Consider the following 21,587-nt stretch of genomic DNA (forward strand, 5'->3'; position numbering starts at 1 on the left):
TGATAAACCGCTGTGCCACTGGGGCTGCCCTGATTCAGTTTCTTATTTGTTTACTCATTCGAGTTTTTTAGATTCCACATATAAGTGATATCATAAAGTATTCATCTTTTTCTCTCTGACTTATTTCACTTAGATAATACCCTTTAAGTCCATCCATGCTGTCACAAATGGCACAATCTTATCTTTTTTATGACTGTGTAATATTCTCTCTCCCCCCTCTTTCACATACAGACACACACACACACACACACATAAATGTGCATGTGTGTATCCTCCTTATCACATCTTCTTAATCTATTGATAGACTCTTAGTTGCTTCCATATCTTGGCTATTGTAAACAATGCTGCAGTAAATATAAGGGTACATATATCTTTTGAATTAGTGTTTCCATTTTTGGGTGGTAAATGCTCAGTAGTGGAATTATTGGATCATATGATGTTTCTATTTTTAATTTTTTGAGGAACCTCCATACTGCTTTCCATAGTGACTGTACCAATTTTAATTCCCACCAACAGTGTACAAGAGTTCCTTTCTTTTCACAGCCTCACCAACACTTGTTAGTCATTATGTTTCTGGTTTTAGCCATTCTGACAGGTGTAAGGTGACATCTCATTATGGTTTTAATTTACATTTCCTGATGATTAGTGATGGTGAGCATCTTTACCTGTGTTTATTGGCCATCTGTACATCTTCTTTGGAAAAATATCTATTCAAGTCCTCTGCCCATATTTTAATCAGATTGGTTTTTATGGTATTGAGTTATATGTTCTTTATATATTTTGGATATTAACGTTATCAGATATATCATATATCATTCACATATATCTTCTCCAACTCAGTAGGATGCCTTTTGATTCTGTCAATGCACTTCACTATGCAAAAGGTTTTTAGTTTGATGTGGTCCCAATAGTTTATATTTGCTTTTGTTTCCCTCACTTCAGGAGACATACCTAGAAAAATGTTTCTAGAGTCACTGTCAAAGAAATTACTGCCAATCTTCTCTTCTAAAATTTTTATGGTTTCAACTCTCACATTTAGGTCTTTATTCCATTTTGAGTTTATTTTTAAATATGGTATAAGAAAGTGGTCCAGTTATAGTCTCTTGCATGTAGCTGTCATCTAGCTTTCTCAGAATCATTTATTGAAGAAACTATCTTTTCCTCATTGTATATTCCTGCCTCCTTTCTTATAGATTAATTAGCCATATAATTGTGGGTTTATTTCTGGAGTCTCTATTCTGTTCCAGTGTTCTATGTTTCTATTTTTGTGCCAGTACCATCCTACTTTGATTCCTATAACTTTGTAGTAAATCTTGAGATCCGGAATTGTGATACTTCCAGCTTTGTTTTTCTTTCTGAAAATGGCTTTAGCTATTCATGGTCTCTCGTGGCTCCATATAAATTTTAGTATTACCTATTCTAGTTTTGTGAAAAATGCTGTTGATATTTTGATAGGGAATGCACTGAATCTGTAGATTGCTTTGGGTAGTATGGACGTGTTGCCAATATTTATTCTTCCAATCCATAAGTATGGAATATCTTTCCATTTGTTTGTGTTACCTTCAATTTCTTTCATTAGTGTTTTATAATTTTCAGAGTACAAGTCTTTCACCTCTTTGATTAAGTTTATTCCTAGGTATCTTATTCTTTTTGGAACTGCACCTATTTAAGGTATAAAATTCTATAAGGAACAGGCAGAAGAGATGAGGCAGACAGGGAGAGCAAAGCGATCTGAGGTGTGGGAAGAATTCAATCAGACATGGCTGGTTTTAAAGATGGAGGAAGGAGCTACAGCCCAGGAGCACAAATGTCCTATAGGAACTGAAGATGATCCCTGGGCAACAACCAGCAAGGAACAAGGCTGTGAAAATCCTTTCTCAAATATAAAAAATTAAGTAATACATCAAAAAATACATTTTTTCTTTCCCTTTTTCTGTCCTTATAAAATGTCTATACATTGCTATTGGTTTACAACAAAAAGTAAACAAGTAATTGCAAAAGAAATAGACAATGTGAAATAAGTCACTGCCTTTTAAATTCTCTAATAATACATTCTCAGTAAGAAAATTTTATTAAATTTGTTCTGTGTTTTAATTTTTTCGTATATTTACATTTTTAATGAAAATTTTTAGAAACTCTTAGGAAAGGCAACTCTAACCAAATAATTTTTTTAGTTATAACCAAGACACAGAAATAAAGATAATTTCCAAAGCCAGATCATATATGAATATATATTCCTCCAGTGACATAGATCAATTACACAATTGTCAATTGTCAGATCAATTGTCAGAGTGAAGAAAAGCAGGATTTATGAGTGTATCTCTGAAAGGTCTGTTTTAATGCTGTGAGTCCCATCTCTACCCCTGAGGGGTAGATGAGTTGCAGGGTGGGAAAGGGGATTGGTATTACAGAAGTATCACTGGCTCACCTTATGCCTAGTGAGAAGTTAGTTTTTAGTGTCAACAGGCACACACATATCCAGTTACCCTTTGTCCTAGCTTTTTCCCTCTGGGAATTTTATCTGGAGGTTAGGGAAGAGAAATTGCTTTTTTCACTTTATCAAGGTGAAAGTTGGAACAGAAAAATTATACTGAATAGAAATGATAGTGAAAGAGGATCAGAATGAAACCAGCCACCTCAGGATGGCAGCCTATGAGCCAGTCTCATAAAATCACTTCCAGGAATAAAGAACAGAAGAGTATTGATCTCCAATCATAGAGGTGTTACCAACTGCTATCCTGGGAAGCCTATCTATTGCCTGGAGTCCAAGAGGAGAAAGATGTCAGTAATGATCCAGAGAACCTCACTGAAGAGATCATATGAGCCTGCACAGCGGACTTCCCGAACTAGCAGAACAATGAGACAAAGACAGGGAGATGTTATTCTGTTTTTCTGGTCTGAGGGAACACATATTTACTGTTACTGCAAAACTTGATGATTAGATATCAGTCCTGCCATTCCAACTGAAAGATGCTTCTCCACATGTCCCTCTCAAGTGAAAGCTTTAATTGATTAACCTGCATTTAATGAACACCAAGCGATGGGCTAGATTCCCTGAGAGATTATAAAAAAAGATGGCATGTGGTTCAGTTGCAAATGGAGGAAATGAAAGGCTAGGAAGAGGAATTCTATGATTTACCCAAAGTGTCAAAGGACCAGGACTGAAGTCCTACAACCTGCGCTTCAGTCCAGGTCCTTTTCATGTCTGCTGATGATCTGCTAGAGATGACGTCAGGACTCCACATTAACAGATCCCATGCATATACCTCAAGTAGTCCTAAAAAGACCAAGACAAAAAAAAATTGATACATATTTCTATAAATTTAAATCATTCAAAGGGATTATGTTAAATCTCTTCAGATATCCATTTGTTTTCCTGATATTACCATGAGGGAAAATTAGCATCTGAAATGAATATAAAAAATTCTTCAAATCGTTTTTCTATAAATTCTCTAATAAAGAATTTTTCTGGGAAGCCCCGGTGGCTCAGCGGTTTAGCGCCGCCTTCAGCCCAGTACGTGATCCTGAAGACCCGGGATTGAGTCCCATGTCGGGCTCCCTGAGTGAAGCCTGCTTCTCCTTCTGCCTGTGTCTCTGCCTCTGTGTGTGTGTGTGTGTGTGTGTGTGTGTGTGTGTCTCATGAATAAATAAATAAAATATTTTTTTGAAAAATAACTTTTCTTCCCTCATCAATTTTTTTCTCTGGACCTCAATTTTCTTATTATAAAATAGTAGAGGTTAGATTAATAAAAATTTAATGATTATAAACTGAAATATTTCTTCATTCTGCTTGATCCCCATTGTTTTTGGTTTTTGTACATTTTCTATTTTGGCTTCCTTAGAAACCTCTGTTTTTTTCTTATTTAAATCTCATGCACAATAGATACTCATTTATCATGTGATCTTTTCCCCAGTTAAGTAAGATCAAAGAATCTCATATTTTTAAAAAGTTCTTAGGCATCATCCTTTTGCCAGATTAAAAAAAAAAAAACTAACCAAACAATGAAGTAATATTTCCAAGATTGTATAACTAGAATTGAAGGGATAGATCTAGAATTTGAACATAACTCTTGGGATTCAGGACACTCCACTTATACCAGATTTTCTCTCTTTCTGTGAAGAAAATCCCATTCCTTCTCTCTCAAAATACTTATTTTGAGTAGGCTTTTCTCCTAGGATGGTAAACAATATCCACCACTGCATATCATTCTTCAATGTGATCTTGACCCCTCCCAACCCATCTTGAGGTGGAGTCACTCTCTGCTTGAGACAGGGCAAGCTTGTGACTACTTCAATCAACAGAATGAAGAGAAGTGATGCTGTGTGGCTACAAGGCTCAGTCTTCTGGGCTCAGAGGAACACTTGAGCTTCAAGCCTTATACCAGCAATTAAAAAAGTTGGCCACCCTGAGAATACCATATTCGGAGGAATCCAGGATACATGGTGGTCTGGTCAGCTGCCCTAGTCTTCCATCAACCCAGGCCATAGATGTGAATAAGGGAGCCTCATGATACCAGCCTCCAGACATCAAGTCTTCCCAGCTGAGGTTCCAGACATTATGGACAGGCACCATGTCATCCCACTGTGTCGGAACTAAACTTCTGACCCTCAGAAAATATAAGAATTTTAAAATGTCATTGTCTTAAACCACTAAGTTTGGGAGAAATTTATTACACAGCTATAGGAACAAGAAAAACTGGAAATAATAGATTCACAGAACTCTTTGGCTATGGGATCTAATATCGTTAGAGTGCTAACCCAGATGTTAACCTGATCATTTCTCCAGATCAGCAATAACAATGACTTCTCCTCGTACCTCAGTTGTAGCTTTACAGAGTATGTCTGCTTTTCACTTTGAGAAGCCTCCACAAGATTTCAAAATGTATTGCATGCACGCCATTTAAGCTATATTTCAAGTCAGATCATATCAAACATATATATCCTTCATATTTTAACCACTATGCCACATAACCAAACACTGGAAAAATCTCAAACCTTTTATATTTGCTTTTGAAAATTACTTACATTTCTTCTCTTTTTTCACACATTTCATTTGATCCATGGACATTCACACCCTCTCTGTATTCAAGAATAAGATTTTCCAGGCAGAGGATTATGCCAATCATTTATTTATTGTCTCTGCGATCCAAATCTACTCTTTTATGCTCCACTCTGATATTGTGGGGCTGGGACTCTGCAAACTTCACTTTCAAACTACCTTCTCATCTGCCTTCATTTGGGTTATGCTAAAGCAAGTTTTCTCAGCCTCAGCACTACTGACATTTTAGGATGAATGATTCTTTTTTTCCCCCAGTTTTATTGAGATGTAATTGATATACAGCCCTGTATAAGTTTAAGGTGTACAGCACAATGAGTTGACTTACATATATTTTGAAATGATTATCACAATTGAATTTAGTTAATATCAATCATCTCATATAGAACCAAAAAAGAAAAAAATGTTTTTCTCCTGTCATGAGAGCTCTTAGGAACTACTATGTTAATGATTTTTAAATATACCATACAATGGTGTTAACTGTAGTCATCATGTTGTGAATTACATCCCTAGTACTTATTTATCTTATTTACATCCCTAGTTCTTATTTATCTTACTTGGAAGTTTGTATCATTCTCCCTTCCCCAATTCCCACCCTCACTTCTGGTCTCTTTTTCTATGGGCTTGGGTTTTTTTGGTTTTGCTTGATCATTTGTTTGTTTAGATTCCACACATAAGTGAAATAGTACAGTATTTGTCTTTGGCTATTTAGCATAATGCCCTCGAAGTCCATCTATGTTGTCACAAAAGATAGGATTTCCTTCATTTTTTATGCTGAATAATGTCCCATTGTGTGTATATATATATATCACACCTTCTTATTTTTTTAAGATTTTTTTATTTATATATTCATGATAGACACATGAGGGTGGGGAGCAGAGACACAGGCAGAGGGAGAAGCAGGCTCCATTCCAGGAGCCCGACATGGGACTCAATCCCGGGACTCCAGGACAACACCCTGGCCCAAAGACAGGTGCCAAACTGCTGAGCCACCCAGGGATCCCCTATACCACACCTTCTTTATCCATTGATCCCTCAGTGGACATTTAGGTTGTTTTCATTTCTTGAATATTAAAAATAATGCTGCTATAAACATGGGGATGCAGATATCTCTTCCACACTGTTTCATTTCCTTCAGATATATTCCTAGAAGTAGAATTCCTAGACCGTATGGTATTTCTATTTTTAATATTTTTGAGGAATGTTCACACTATTTTCCATAGTGACTATAACAATTTACATTTCCTCCAACAGTGCACAAGGCTTCTCTTTTCTCCACATCCTCATCAGCATTTGTTATCTTTTATCCTTTTGATGATGGCCATTTTAAGAGGTGTGAGGTGATATCTCATTGTGGTTTAATTTGCATTTCTCTGGAAATTAATGATGTGAGCACCTTTTCATGTACCTGTTGGTAACTTATAAATCTTTTGACAAATGTCTATTCAGGTCATTAGCCAATTTTAATTGGATTATTATTATTTGCTATTGAGTAGTATAAACTCTTTACATATTTTGGATATTAGGCCCTTATCAGATATATGATTTATAAATATTTTTCCCATTCTAATAACTGTCATTTCATTTTGTTGATTGTTTTGCTGTGTAGAAGCTTTTTAGTTTTATGTAGTCTCACTTATTTTCAATTTTATTGCTTTTGCTTTAGGTGTCACACCCAAAAAATCATTGCCAGGAATCCCTGTGTGGCTTAGTGGTTTGGAGCCTGCCTTCAGCCCAGGGCATAATCCTGGAGTCCCAGGGTCAAGTCCCACATCGGGCTCCCTGCATGGAGCCTGCTTCTCCCTCTGCCTGTGTCTCTGCCTCTGTGTGTGTGTGTGTCTCTAATGAATAAATGAATAAAATATTTAAAACAAACAAACAAAAATCATTGCCATCATCCATGTCAATGAGCTTTTTCCTATGTTTTATGATTTCTAGTCTTACACTGAGATCTTAATCCATTTTGACTTCATTTTTGTAAGTGTTATAGAGGTTTAGTTTCATTATTTTGTATGTCAACATTCAATTTTCCTAGTACCATTTATTGAAGAAACTGCCTTTCTCCATCTACCATTCTTGTCTCCCTTGTCACATATTAGCTGACTATATCTGCATGGGCTTATTTCTGGACTCTAGTTTCTGTTCCATTGGTCTTCGTGTCAATTTTCATGTCAATACCACAGTATTAGATTACCATAGCTTTATAATATCTCTTGAAATCAGGAAGTGTTGCCTCCCACTTTGTTCTTTTTTCTCAGGATTGCTTTGGCTATCTGTGTCTTTTGTGGTTCCATGTAAATTTTAGGGTTTTTGTTTCTTCTTCTATAAAAAAAAAATTGGACTCTTGATAGGAACTGCATTGAATCTATACATTGCTTTTGGCAGTATAAATATTTGAACAATGTTAATTCTTCCAATCCATGAAAACAGGATGCCTTTCCATTTATTTGTGTCTTCTTTGATTTCTTTTATCAATGTCTTATAGTTTTCAATGTAGAGATCTTTCACTTCTTTGGTTAAGTTTATTCCTAAGGGTTTTACTATTTTTTTTTCAAAGATTTTATTTATTTATTCATGAGACACACATAGAGAGAGGCAGAGAGAGAAGCAGGCTCCATGCAGGGAGCCCAATGTGGGACTCGATCCCAGGACTCCAGGATCACACCCTGGGCTGAAGGCAGATGCTCAACCGCTGAGCCACCCAGGTGTCCCAAGGCTTTTATTATTTTTGATGTTATTGTAAATGAGATCATTTTCTTTATTTCTTTTTCAGATGATTCATTGTTAGTGTATAGAACACTACTGATTTTTGTATGCTAATTTTGTATCCTGCAATTAACTGAATTTGTTGATTAGATCTAACAGGTTTTTGGTCAAGTCCAGGATTTCCTATATACAGTATCATGTCATCTGCAAATAGTGTCAGTTTTACTTCTTCCTTTCCAATTCTGATGCCTTTTATTTCTTTCTCTTGCCTGATTGCTCTAGCTAGGACTTTAGGTAGTATATTAAACAGGAGTGGTAAGAGTAGACATACTTGTCTATTTGAACAAGACATACTTGTCTTGTTCCTGATCTTAGAGGAAAAGCTTTCAACTTTTCACTACTGAGTGTAGTGTTAGCTGTGGGCTTGTCATATATTGCTTTTATTATATTGATGTACATTCCTTCTATACTTAATTTGTTAAGAATTTGTACCATGAACAGATATTGAATTTTGTCAAATGCTTTTTCTATGTTTAATGAGTTGGTCATATGATTTTTTAATTTCATTCTATTAATGTAATATATCATCTTTATTGATTTATGTATGTTAAACCATCCTTGTATCCCAGGGATGAATTCACTTGATTATAGCGAATGATTGTTTTAATGCACTGCTGAATTTGTTAGAATTTTTTTGAGAGTTTTTGCATTTATATTTATCAGGTAGTTTTCTTTTCTTGTGGTATCCTTTTCTGACTTTGGTATCATAGTAATGCTGGCCTGGTAATGTGAGCTTGGGAGTGGTCTTTCCTTTTTGATTTTTTGGAGAATTGGTATTAATTCTTCTTTAAACGTGTGGTAAAATTTACCAATAGAATCATCTCGTCCTGAGTTTTTCTTCTTTGAGAAATTTTTGATTACTGATTCAATCAGTAATTTGTCTGGTTATATTTTCTATTTCTTCCCAATTCAATCTTGGTAGGTTGTATGTTCCTAAGAATTTTTCCATGTCTTCTAGCTTATCCAATTTGATGGCATATAGTGGTTCATAGTAGCCTCTTATGATTCTTTGCTTTTATGTGGTATCAGTCGTAATGTCTTCTTTTTTATTTATATTTATACTTTTATTTTATTTGTTATTATTTATAATTTTGTTGATTTGGGTCCTCTCTTTTTTCCTTGGTTAGTATAGCTGAAAGCTTGTCAAATTTTAAAAATCTTTTCAAAGAACCAATTCTTTGTTAATATTTTCTATTATTTTCCTATTCTTTCACTTATTTCTGCTCTCATCTTTATCACTTCCTTCCTTCTGCTAATTTTGGCCTCAGTTTATTCTTTTGTTAGTTCCTTTAGTCATAGTATTAGGTCACTTATTCAAGACCTTTTTGATTCTTAATGTCACCTAAGACTATGAACTTCCCTCTTAGAACTACTTTTGCTGCATTCCATAAGTTTTGGTATGCTGTGTTTTTGTTTTTGGTTGGTTCAAAATATTTTTTTTTTTATTTCCCCTTCCAGGTGTCCAGGCCAGACTTTCTGGTCAGGAGCTATATGGGGGGTGGGGAAGTGGGCATGGCTATTAATGAGCTCTCCTGCAGGAACAGAATGGTAGGGCCAGCCCCAGCAGCTTCTCAGGGGTTCTCAATCAGGTTTTCTGGTCAAAGGGGCCCAGAAGCTGCATTCTGCAGTGGATGGGACTATGAGTTAGCTCTCCTGCCTCAGTGAAACATGAGGGTCTCCTTCAAACTGGCTCCCAGGTGCTCTCAATCAGGTTTCTGGTTTGGAGGGGCCAGCAGCTGCACTCAATAGTGGGTAGGGCTATAAATTAGCCTTTCTGCCTGGGCAGAGCAGGGATGCTAATTCAAAGTTCCAAAAGGTTGTTTGTGGTCTTAACGCAAACCAACCTGCTCCTTAACTTCCTTAAGCGTGACGGACTCTGCTCTGTGGACCATCAGCTCTATTTGTCAAACTCTCTACCCAAGTGTTGTTGGGCCATGCAGCTTCTAGGTGTTCCTACCATGTCTTCTGGTCAGATAGGCCCCAGAGATATATTCAGCAGTGAGTCAGACTAAGATGATACAGTTGGCTATGCAGCTACCCTCCCCTGTGGTCCTAGGACTATGACTCAGCATCCCTGCCTGGGCAGCAACAGAACAGGCTCCAGGGCTATCAAGACTCTTCATCTGAGGACCCAACCCAGGCAGACCTGCACCACCAAGTTCCCTGGTTGGACTACACTGTACACTGACATCTTGTTTCTGCAATTAAACAAAACTGCTGATTGAGACAACTACTTGAACACTGCAGGTAGGAACTCAGTCTGCCATGATCCATTTTCTGATTATTACAAATCCCTCTCCCTGTCTCTATCACAATGAGATTCCCAGTGGTCAAACGCTACAGATTCCCCCACAACCTCTGTCTGATGAGACCAAAGTTGGGGGTCCCAAGAAGTGAACCACAATTCTGGGGAAGCTAGATGTCCACACTGGACTCTCTTTTCCTCCTGGAGGAACACAGGCTCTTATCTTTATAATTTAGTTTATCCTTGCCTCTGTGGTACTGGGAGACTGGGGAAGGTGCTTCAGCCTCACCTGTGCTCTAGGATTTTCTGTAGTGTCTTGTCCATTTTTTTAAAATGAGATAGAGCAAAGTCAGGAATGATCTATGTCACTATCTTGGTGATGTTACTCTCCTGGGATTTTTAATTTTTTTTTTTTTTTTGTCGGGGATTTCTACAGTCTGGCCAGAACAGGGGAATTGTAGAATGCTTACTTAGCAGGATCCCTGGCCTCTACCACTAGATGCCAGTAACATTTTCTACTCCAGTGTGACAAACAAAAAATGTCTCCAGATGTTGCAAATATCTCCTAGGAAACAAAATCACCCCTAGTTGAGAAACATTGTGTTTTACAGAGACTGAAAGGAGAGCAAATGGGGAATGCCTGTTAGCATTGCTCTAGTGGTAACAGTTGTTCTCATTTCCAGCTTCCTTTAGCATTACCTGAGTCAGAGACATTAGTGGCTGCCACATGGGGCAGTTTCTCTCTTCAACCCCTTTTCTGGTCATCAACTCCTCAGGAACTCTGCTCTGACCTACAAGGTAATCCTAATTGTGCCCACTATTTCCTTAGCTCTAGGGGCAATGTTGGAGTGGTTTCTTCCCGGAGCTATCACCTCCAGCTTACCTCGGCAACCCCTTGCTGTGCTTTCACCTTCCATCACTCATGTAACTATTTCTCTATATTAAATCTCTTCTGTTTGAGATGCTTAATATAGTTTCTATTTTCTGAACTGACCTACGACTAATAGAGTGATAATGGCTAACTTTGACACAGACAAACAATATAGGTGGCAGGAGCCTAGGATGTTTTTCTTCATTCAACAGACATTTATTAAACATCTATGAATAGACAGGCACTGTACTAGGCTTTGAGTATAAAAGATAAGCAATATGGAGTCTCTGCTATCTGAGAAATAAAAAGGCCTATCAAGAGCCAACTATAGGGACACCTGGATGGGTCAGTCATTTAAGCCTCTGCCTTCGACTCAGGACATGATTCCAGGGTCCTAGGATTGAGGCCCATGTTCAGGCTCCTTGCTCAGCGGGAAGTCGGCTTCACCCTCTGCCCCTCCTTCTGTTCATATGTGTGCACTCTCTCTCCCTCAAATAAACAGAATCTTAGGGGGAAAAAAGCCAACTATAGAGGAACTAAACACTCGCAAAATTGTTTTTTTAATTCAGTACCTCATTTGGCAACCCACAGATCAATGTCAAAAGGTGCACTGTATGTTTTTTCTTTACTAGTTTTAATTATTTTGAGTACATGTCCTATTTTAGTATGGTTTTTCAATTTCAAATTGAAATTTCCTCCTGAAATATGCATGTTTATCTTCACTAAAGATGAAAGTAATCCGAATATTTTATAGTTGCCAAATCATCCACAAAAGTGGAAGGAGGTTAAAAAAATATGTAGTCTTTATTCAAACATTTTTGTTGCTACTTGGTGAAATAGGTCAGATTTATTTAGAAAAATGGATGAAGACTAAAAGATACAAGCTAGAAACTTGTGTTTCAGTAATGTTTCTTACAAGTTCAGTAATGTTTCTTACAAGAAACAGTAATGTTAAATGTTTAAAATTCTATAAAATGTTTCAAGAGTGATATGAGATTTCATATGTTGAGTAGTGAAGAATTTGAAAAAAAAAAAAATTTTTTAAGACTCCTAATTTTATAAGGCTGAGTACCTGAAGGAAAAGTTCAAATTCTATCCTTTCCCTGAATGTGCCCAGTGAGACAAGAAAAAGGACATTATCTAGTCACTGTCTTAAATTTTTATCTTGATGATTATTTTGAGACGAGTAACAAATGGTCTTTTGAAAGGGAGGTAGGATAGGATCATACATGTGTACTTAAGAAATATGCCTATATGTATGTTACATTAATGAGGTTTGTGCTTCTCCTTGGGTGGAGATTTTAACATCATAATGAGGTAGAGGTAACTGTTGGGAACTCTATGGTCCATCTGTACAGGTGTGAGTCGGTTGAGGTTGCAATCATGGCTGGTCTGAGATTATAACTGGAGATTAAATGGCTTTTGTAGAGATGCTTCAAAAATGGCTTGAATAGGGGAGTAAGATAATGAGAAAGGTCCACAGTGACTCTTGAGGTAGAGGTCTGAGGAGCTTGGGTGGTCATTGATCCCATTAATTGAGAACAAGTGAAGTGGGTTTATGGGGATGATAATGAAGCATTCTGACAGGTTTCTGTTCCACTGCTATGCTGCTGCTCCCAGAAAGGTGGAGACAAAGTTAGCTGAAGGGGAAATTGGGTGTTATTTGATTATATATCATCTCTGCTACAGTAATATTGGAAATAGTTCTTTTAGCCTCTACATCTGCGTACTAGTAGTGAATGAAACCCACAGAATATTGGTCATTTTATGGCTGTATAAAATACACTTAATGTTGCATTCAGGGAGATGATATTTAATGCCAGTAATATGTATTAAAAGAAATAGTGTTTATGCTATTTTTGCTCATCTGGTTATTACTCCTTGGTTTCCAGACATTTTGAATAAATGTATAACAAGCAGAAATTTGTATTTGTTTTACTAACCTACTACCATACCCTTTATAATATCATACGTATTACTTCTTTTTATTGATTAGCAAAAAATACTTAGATTTGATCAAGACTCTTTTTGACTAACTTTAGGCTCCTGTAAGCCTCTTGACCTTGATGTCTATCCTCGCCAGACCTGCATCACCCAGTGGTAGCAAGAATCTTAAGGCAATTTAGAGAGACCCTTGATGTCTGATTACCCTGGCCTGCCTTCAGCAAAAATCCTATTAAGGCTTCCTCCCCGCCCTGCCCCCCTTAATAACTTTCCATCCACTGATCCGCACCCTTTTCCTTGGCTCCAAATCCTCATTTGTCCAGGCTGTATTTGGAATTAACCCCACTTTTATGCTAAACTCTCTTTTCCCTCCTGCAGTAGTCCCTGAATGGAACCTGTTTTTACTGTCCAGCTCTGGGTTTCTTTAACAATCTCATCCTACAGTAGGGGTTTAAGCAACCTCAGCAAAACTCAACAAATACCTACTATGTACCGTTACTATGCTAGGGTGACATATCAGTTCAGGACTAAGCAGGAAACAACCACTTGAATTTGTAAAACACATAATTTAATGCAGAGAATTGGTTACATGAGTGATGGAAGAGCTGAGAAACAGGGCACACTAAGGCAAGGCAGAGATTCCTATCGCAGGAACCTAAGATGAATCCTCCTAGGCCAGGGGGAGAGAGAGGAGGTGGGATTACCCCCACCCTAGGGGCTAGAGTCAGGGTGTACCTGATCAGCAGGAACTGGGGTCATGAAGAAGACAGATTGTGCCAGATACATCACCCAAGGCAGAGGAGACCTAGGGGGGAAATACCTTGGCTTCTACACTTCTAATCCACAGTGTTCCCCATTGGCCCACGGGGTGCTGGGAACCTGAGAAATGCAGTCTGCAGAGGGCCGCTCACTTGCAATGCAGATCAAAGCAAGGGAAAGGCAAGAAATGGATCTGAGGCTGGAGACACTACAGCCTGGCAGAGTGGTTCATTTAGTATTTAATCTGTGCAACACTCAGTAAGGTACTGTTAGCCACTTATGGCTGGGAAAACTTTGGTTCATTAAGTGACCCAATCACAATGCCCATATGGGGTAGATCTAGAAGTTTTACAAGGTCTCTTCTGATCCAAAGCACCTGCCCCTTCCTCAGCAAAGGCTTGAACATCACAGCTGGGCTCTCCATGCTGCAAATCCTGAAGAACAGTCCCAAGGAGGACTGATAGGCTTCTGGGAAACAAAATAGGGGGAATCTTCTAAATTATAGAGAGACACTCCGGTAATGCAAGACTATAGGACCTAAAAACCCAGCTGCAGAACTTGAACCTTTTTATTGAACAAAACAAAGATCCTGGCTTAACTGCTTACATAAATCATTATTGTTCTGCTTAATGGGGCTGCCATAAACCTAATAACCTGAAGGATTTGGAAGCATTTTAATGAAAAATACACTGGCATTTTAGAGGAAAGTAATTTGGCCCAGGGGGACAGTTTAGATACGAGGGAGATTTATCCTTTGTAGTCAACAATAAGCTCCGTTACCTGGGCAATGTAACACATTAGCACAGATGAGTTTATCTGATAAGCTACTGCCCGCAAAGAGCCAAACCTGAAGACAAGTAGAAGGGCAATGAAGTGGTTTTTATGGAGTCTGACAAGAGGTAAGGGGAGAGGAAGGAAGATGAGCCATCTTACAGAGAGATAAAGGCTCCTTCAAGAATAATAGAATTGCTAGGGAAGTTTATTGGGTTTGTTACTTGGTTTTTATTTAGTGGATTTCCTATGTACTTACTAAATGCGTGTTACATGATCCTCGGGTTGTCAGTCCATATTAGAAAGTGATATTGTGTGGATTTAAAGGTTAAGTAATGGGGAAAACTCCTCTTCTTGGATGCTTGTACAAGTGTCCACGCATTCGGAGCTCTACAGCCTGATGGGTTCATAGGTCTCAGCTAATCCACAGTATAGCTCTTTCCCCTGGAGCTGAAGTGGGAGAGCAAGGTTCTGGTCTCACGGAGTTTCATCTCGGGATGAATCTCTCAGTCAAGGGAGGCTGAATAAAGTGATAGAGTTTCATTAAGTGAGGATTCCGAAGAAGCTCTCGGAGCGAAAGAGGTCCTGACAGGGTCGCCACTGCAGCCTTGGAGGGTTGGTCTTTTATTAAAAGTGAACCAGAGAGCCTAAATCCTTTGAACATCTCTGCTGATTGTTGGGCCGGCGGGATCGAGGGGATCGGGAGGCACCAACGAAACGGGGACGAGCCCTCCACCTTGCGACCCTCACCTCGGGACTTTCCCGCCACCAGCCGACCACCCCAGGACGCCTCCTCATGGGGAGGCAGGACCTACGCAGGAAACCTGAACCGCACCTTACCCAACCCCCATATAAGGGCATAAGCAGTTATGGCCCCATGCCGATTCCACCAGTAATATGCCCTAACACCTATCACCCCCACAGACACAACCCCCCGCCCCGCCCCACATGCGCTCCCTTTGGGCGCGACTTGCCCGGGCCCACCCCGGGGCGCGCGCCCTGAAAGCCTGCCTGACCCACCCCTGCCTGGCCTCGCTCTCTCGTTTCACTGCCAACCAGGTCAAACCTGGCAGTTGGCACCGACACCCGGGAGGAGATCGAGGCCCCACTCTGTGGGAAGCCTCTCCTGTCACCACCGGGACCCCGACTGAACCCAGCGCCTGGAAACGCGGGTAAGTCCCCCGACTCCCTGCCTCGGTCGGGGCGGTCCTGCCCGAGGCCCGGCCGCGCGGGCACCTCCTCCGAGCTGGCCTCCGGGTGGCTCTCCGCCCGCCCGTGCCTGCGGATCAGGAGGCGTCCTCAGCCTCACCGTGACCTCTGTTTCTGTCCGTGACCCTGAGCTGCAAACGGGGATGCCTGTTTTCAGTCTCTGGGTTACCCGGCGGGAATCATGGGAACTGCCCGATCCACATTTGACCCCAGAATTCCCTTGGGCTGTCTACTGGCCAATTTTGAAACTCTGGGGTTCTCACAGGATCTCAGAAAATGCCTCTTCTCCGTTATTGTACAGTGGCCTGGCCTCAGGACCCCAGACAGCCAGGCCCAGTGGCCCCCTGCGGACCTGAACAGCGTCTGTCAAGGCCAGGGCGGATGGTCTGAGCCCCCTTTCACATTCAGACTTTTTGGAGCCTCTGTTCTCGCCCCCCCTCTGTTCCCAGTGTTCCGCTGCTCAAGGCCTTCTGGCATCGGTGCCACCTCCTTCTGCCCCAAAAACAAAAGCCCCTGATTCCCATCCTCTTTCCCCCCTCGGAATCTCCTGAGGGTCTCACTTGTCCCCCAGTCAGGGGAACCCCTACCCCTCCTCCTCCCTACTCGAAACCTCCTGCCGCCTCCCTCTCCCTCTGTGTCCCAAACACCCTCACCTATCCCCGACCCTCAACCTTCACCTCTTGCCTCCCCTCCGATCTCTACCCGCACGAGATCCCACAGGGTCTCTTCCTCCCCTGACCTGCTCTGTCCCTTACCAGAGGTGGTGGGTGCAGAGGGCGTTATGTGTTCATGTCCCATTTTCACTCCAAGATCGTTCCCAAATTGAAAAACGGCTGGGGTCTTACTCTGCTAACCCGGGAAACTATATCAAGGAATTCCAATTGTGGAGGCCAAGAATATTAAGGCCATCCCACCTGTCCTCACCTGGGAATTAACTGCCCCCACCGGGGGCTTGCTTCAAATGCGGAACCGAGGGACACTGGGCCCATCAATGTCCCAATCCCAAGGAGCAAACTCGGCCAAGCCTTCAATATCGAATGATGGGCCCCTGGAAATCCGACTGCCCCGGTCTGGGAGGATCCTCGGCGCCTCCATATGGGGGAAACCCTGATCCGGTAAGTCCTGCCTTCCGGTCCATGGGCTTGGATGATGGCTGATGGGGCCCAGACTCAGACACCCCCCTCACCCACACCGATCCCAGGGTCCTGCTCCAGGTATCGGGTAAGTCCATCTCTTTCTCGTTGGACACGGGGGTGACCTACTCTGTTCTGCCTTCCTACTCGGGGGCCAGCTTCCCCTCTCCAGTAACAGTGGTGGGAATTGATGGCACCTCCTCTATTCCACGAACTACCCCATTCCTCTCTTGCAGCCTGGATGGGTTCCCCTTCTCACATTCCTTCCTTATAATTCCTTCCTGGCCAGCTTCTCTCCTCCACCAGGATATCCTACACAAACTCAAAGCCACCATTCGTCTCTCTCCCTCACCCACTGTCTCAGCTCACCTCATCTTACCCTTAATTTCTCCTGATCCCTCCTCACCACCCCATCTCCCTTTACCCATTAAGCCCCAAGTCTGAGACACCTCTAAACCAATGGTGGCACCTCACCCCACCAAGTGAAAATCCACTTAAAAGATCAAACCTCCTTTCCTTCTCGTCCCCAATTTCCAATTTCAGAAACTCACTGACGGGGACTTAAACCTATTATAGACTGACTTTGCCAGCAGGGCCTCCTTATCCCCATCAGGTTCCCGTGCAACAACCCCATTCTCCCTGTCAGGAAACCCTCTGGAGCCTATTGCCTAGTACAAGATTTAAGACTCATTAACAAGACTGCTATCCCTATCCACCCAGTGGTGCCCAACCCATACACCCTACTTTCTAATATTCCCTCCACCACTACTCACTTCTCAGTCTTAGACCTCAAAGATGCCTTCTTTACTGTTCCTCTACACTCAGATTCATACTTTCTCTTTGCCTTCACATGGAAAGACTCCAACACACATACCTCAGGACAACCGGCCTGGACGGTACTGCCTCAGGGATACAGGGATAGCCCCCATCTCTTTGGCCAGGCCCTTTCTAGAGATCTCCAACAATGCTCTTTTGAACATAGCACACACCTCCAATATGTCAATGACCTCCTCCTTTATAGCCCCTCCCTCCCTTCCTCATAGGAAGATACTGCTCTCTTCCTTAATTTCCTTGGCTCTAAAGGGTACTGGGTTACTCCCTCCAAAGCGCAACTTTGTACCCCCATGGTTACCTATCTGGGTATATCCTTAACCCCTATCTCTAAAACACTCACTGGAGACTGCATCCATCTACTCCAGGATCTCCAGCCCCCCCAGAACACCGACAACATTCTCTCTTTCTTGGGTCTTGTGCGTTTCTTCCAACACTGGAGTCCTAACTTCACTCTCCTGGCATGACCCCTCTATAGGGCAGCCAAACAAACCCCACAGGGACCATTGACAGATCCCTCCACTGTAAAACATCTTTTTTCCAAACTACGAGACTGCCTTACTTCAGGACCCATTTTAGCTCTTCCAGACCTCTCAATACCTTTCTACTTATTTACTGATGAGCGTTCCGGCTTGGCCACTGGCATCCTGGTACAGCCAATGGGACCAATGTAACACACATTGGCATACCTCTCAAAACAGCTAGATGTCATTGCTCAGGGTTGGCAACCATGTCTCAGAGCCCTGGCTGCTGCCGCCTCCCTTACAAGGGAGGCCCTTAAACTCACTCTGGGATGGCCCCTCACCATTTTCTCCTCTCACTTCCTGGGAGATCTACTGAGCCACAAATCTATTTCTCATCTGGCCCCTTCTGGAATCCAACTTAATCACCTCCTCTTCATCAAAAATCCTGACATCTGTCAACTTCTCCTTGTCTAAATCCTGCTACCCTCCTACCTACCCCGTCTACTAACCCAGAACCCTCCCATTCCTGCCCTCAACTCCTGGAAGAGCTGACTCCTCCACATCCGGGACTTTCTGAGCAACCCCTCCCTAACCCTGACCAAATACTCTTTGTGGATGGTAGTTCTCTCATCACCCCAGATTGCCAGAAACATGTGGCATATGCTGTCATTACCCTAGATGCAATCCTAGAGGCAGTCCCCCGCCCCCCTCGGGAAAACCTCTCAGAAGGCAGAACTTCTATCTTTCACAGGGCTCTTCATGTGTCCAAAGGGCAATGAGTTACCATATACACTGACTCCAAATATGCCTTCCTCATCACACATGCACATTCTGCCCTCTGGCAAGAGTGAGGGTTTCTTACCACCAAGGGAACCCCCATAATCAATGGGCCCCTCATTTCAAAACTGCTCAAGGCCCTCAGCCTTCCCACTGAAGTAGCCATTGTTCACTGTCGTGGACACTAATCCTCCAAGGACCCGGTGTCCCAAGGCAACAATAAAGCCGACTCCACTCTCCGAGCCACAGCCTTAGGCTCCTCCCCAGTCCCCCTCCTCTTCCTTAACATGCCACATTTCCCCTCGTACACTGCCAAGGAGATTCAGACGTTAAAAAAATGGGAGGAATAACCAAGGATAAGGGCTGGATCTTCATTCAAAAGAAACTCGCTCTTCCAAACCATTTAGCTCCCATGATCATTTCAGACATACATCAATCCCTACACATTGGTCCCAAGGCCTTACACCAGTTCCTAGAACCCTTTTTCCACTATCCACATCTCTGAAAGATTATCAGAGGGGTGCATCAATCTTGCAAGACCTACTCCTGTAAATGCTCAAGGTGGAATTCGCAGGCCGGGACCCAATCATCAGTTCCATGGCCACCAATCTGGTGAGGATTGGCAGCTTGATTTCACCCACAGGCCACGCCACAAATCCTTTTGCTACCTACTGTCCTTGGTAGATACCTTTGCAGGGTGGATAGAGGTTTTCCCCACAGCTTGGGAGATGGTGGATGTGGTGGCCACCATACTCATTGAACACATCATTCCAAGATTTGGCCTCCCACAGACTCTACAATCTTAAAACAGCCCAGCTTTCATCTCCAACATCACCCAGCAAGTCTCTGAGAGCCTAAACATTACCTGGAAACTCCATATCCCATATCACCCCCAGTCTTCGGGTAAGGTAGAGTGAGCCAACAGCCTTATCCAGGAACACCTCACCAAACTTACCTTGGAACCTGCTTGTCGTGGCCAACCCTTTTCCCCGCTGGCTTTAACGAGGCTCAGAGCTACCCCTAGGGGGCTGTCAGGTCTAAGTCCCTTTGAGCTTCTCTATGGGCAGCCCTTCCTACTCACTCAAAATCTTCCATCATTGCCTCTGCTTCTCCTGTCTCACCTACCTTACCTAACTCTTCTATGAGCCCTCCTGTGGGCCCATGTGGATTCAGTCATCCCTGCTTCCAGAGATACTCCCCAAGCCCTGGCCCCAGGGGATAGTGTCTTGCTAAAAGAACTACAACTGAAAACTTTACAGCCTAAATGGACTGGCCCCTACACAGTGGTCCTTATGACCCCCATGGCCGCTAAACTCCTAGGACACCACCCATAGGTATACATCTCTAAATTAAAGTGAGCTCCTTCACAAGATGTGTGGACAGCACAGCCTTTGGGACCTACTCGGGTATGGCCATCATGCCATCATCCTCCTAATCCTCTCAGTCACTCCACACTGACCCTGGGTTTAGGTGGTGGTTTTACATGACAGAAGCCTGGGACCAGGGATCCTGGGCCTACCTTCTCTCTACTACTGATTGTCAACCACTGGGATGTCAGGCTTCTATTAACTTCTCCTTTCCTGCATTCAACTCTGCCCCGCAAAGATCCTCTGACCCCTCAATCTGCTTTGTCTATGACCAAGTCCACTACAACTGCTGTACCTACTGGGTTGAAACCAATGGCGGTTGTCCTTACCTTTATTGTAACGTGCATACTACCCAACTTGTTACCATACGTGGCCAACACCATCTTAACTACCGACAGAAAGTCATACTTCCTAACTATTCCAGATCCTTGGGATTCCCGCTGGGCAACCGGGGTGACTGCAAAATTATACCGCTGGCCTTTTGATTCCTACCCTGCTGCCTCTCTCTGAATCTATAGAGCATATGTGTGGGTCTCACTTCCACAAATCCTATCTGCCCTAAGTAACCACACTCACACCATATATGCATAGGAATAACATCTCCAGACCCACCTACAAGCTAATCCAACTCAGAAGCAAGGTCCCTTCTCCTGGGTAAAACTTATACAACAAGGTGCTACCCTTACCAACCTTCCCATCATGGGCAATTTGTCCCACTGCTTTATCTGTGCTGCCTTGGGCAAAGCCCCCCTAGTGGCGGTTCCCCTCCCTAATCCATTTAACTGCACCAACTCCACACCCACACCTCCAGGACCTTCTCCCTCCCTCCATAACATTCCCTTATTCACTGACCCCCTTAACCACCAACTCCCTTCTGTTATTCCACTCCTAACTCTTCCCTCTGCAATGTCACCCTATCAAATGTTATCTCTCATCATCTCATCATGCCCCCCATCAGAGGCTGCTTCTGGTGCAATGGCACCCTTTCTAAATCCCTTAACACCTCCCCCTCTCTTCTTTCCCTACTCGTCTCTTTAGTTCCAAGACCATCTACAACCAAGCTAAAGTTTCCTTCCTGGCTAACCTTCCACAAAAACAAAAATGGGCAGTCTTTCTCCTTATCCAGTCTCATTCCTTATCGGGATCTCCCTGGCCTCCACCCTGGTGGCTACAGGACTGGGTACAGGGGCTCTAATTCATTCTGTAGATTGTACCAGAGACTTATCTGAAAGGCTTCAAGGGGCCATCACAGCCTCAGCAGAGTCTCTGGCTTCTCTACAAGGCCAAATAACATCAGTGGCTCAAGTTGTGCTCCAAAACCAACGTGCCTTAGACCTTCTCACTGTGGACAAAGGTGGAACCTGCATATTTCTCAACAAGGAATGGTGTTACTA

The sequence above is a fragment of the Canis lupus genome, chromosome 14 (genome assembly GCF_048164855.1).
Source record: "Canis lupus baileyi chromosome 14, mCanLup2.hap1, whole genome shotgun sequence".
NCBI classification, from domain to species: domain Eukaryota; kingdom Metazoa; phylum Chordata; class Mammalia; order Carnivora; family Canidae; genus Canis; species Canis lupus.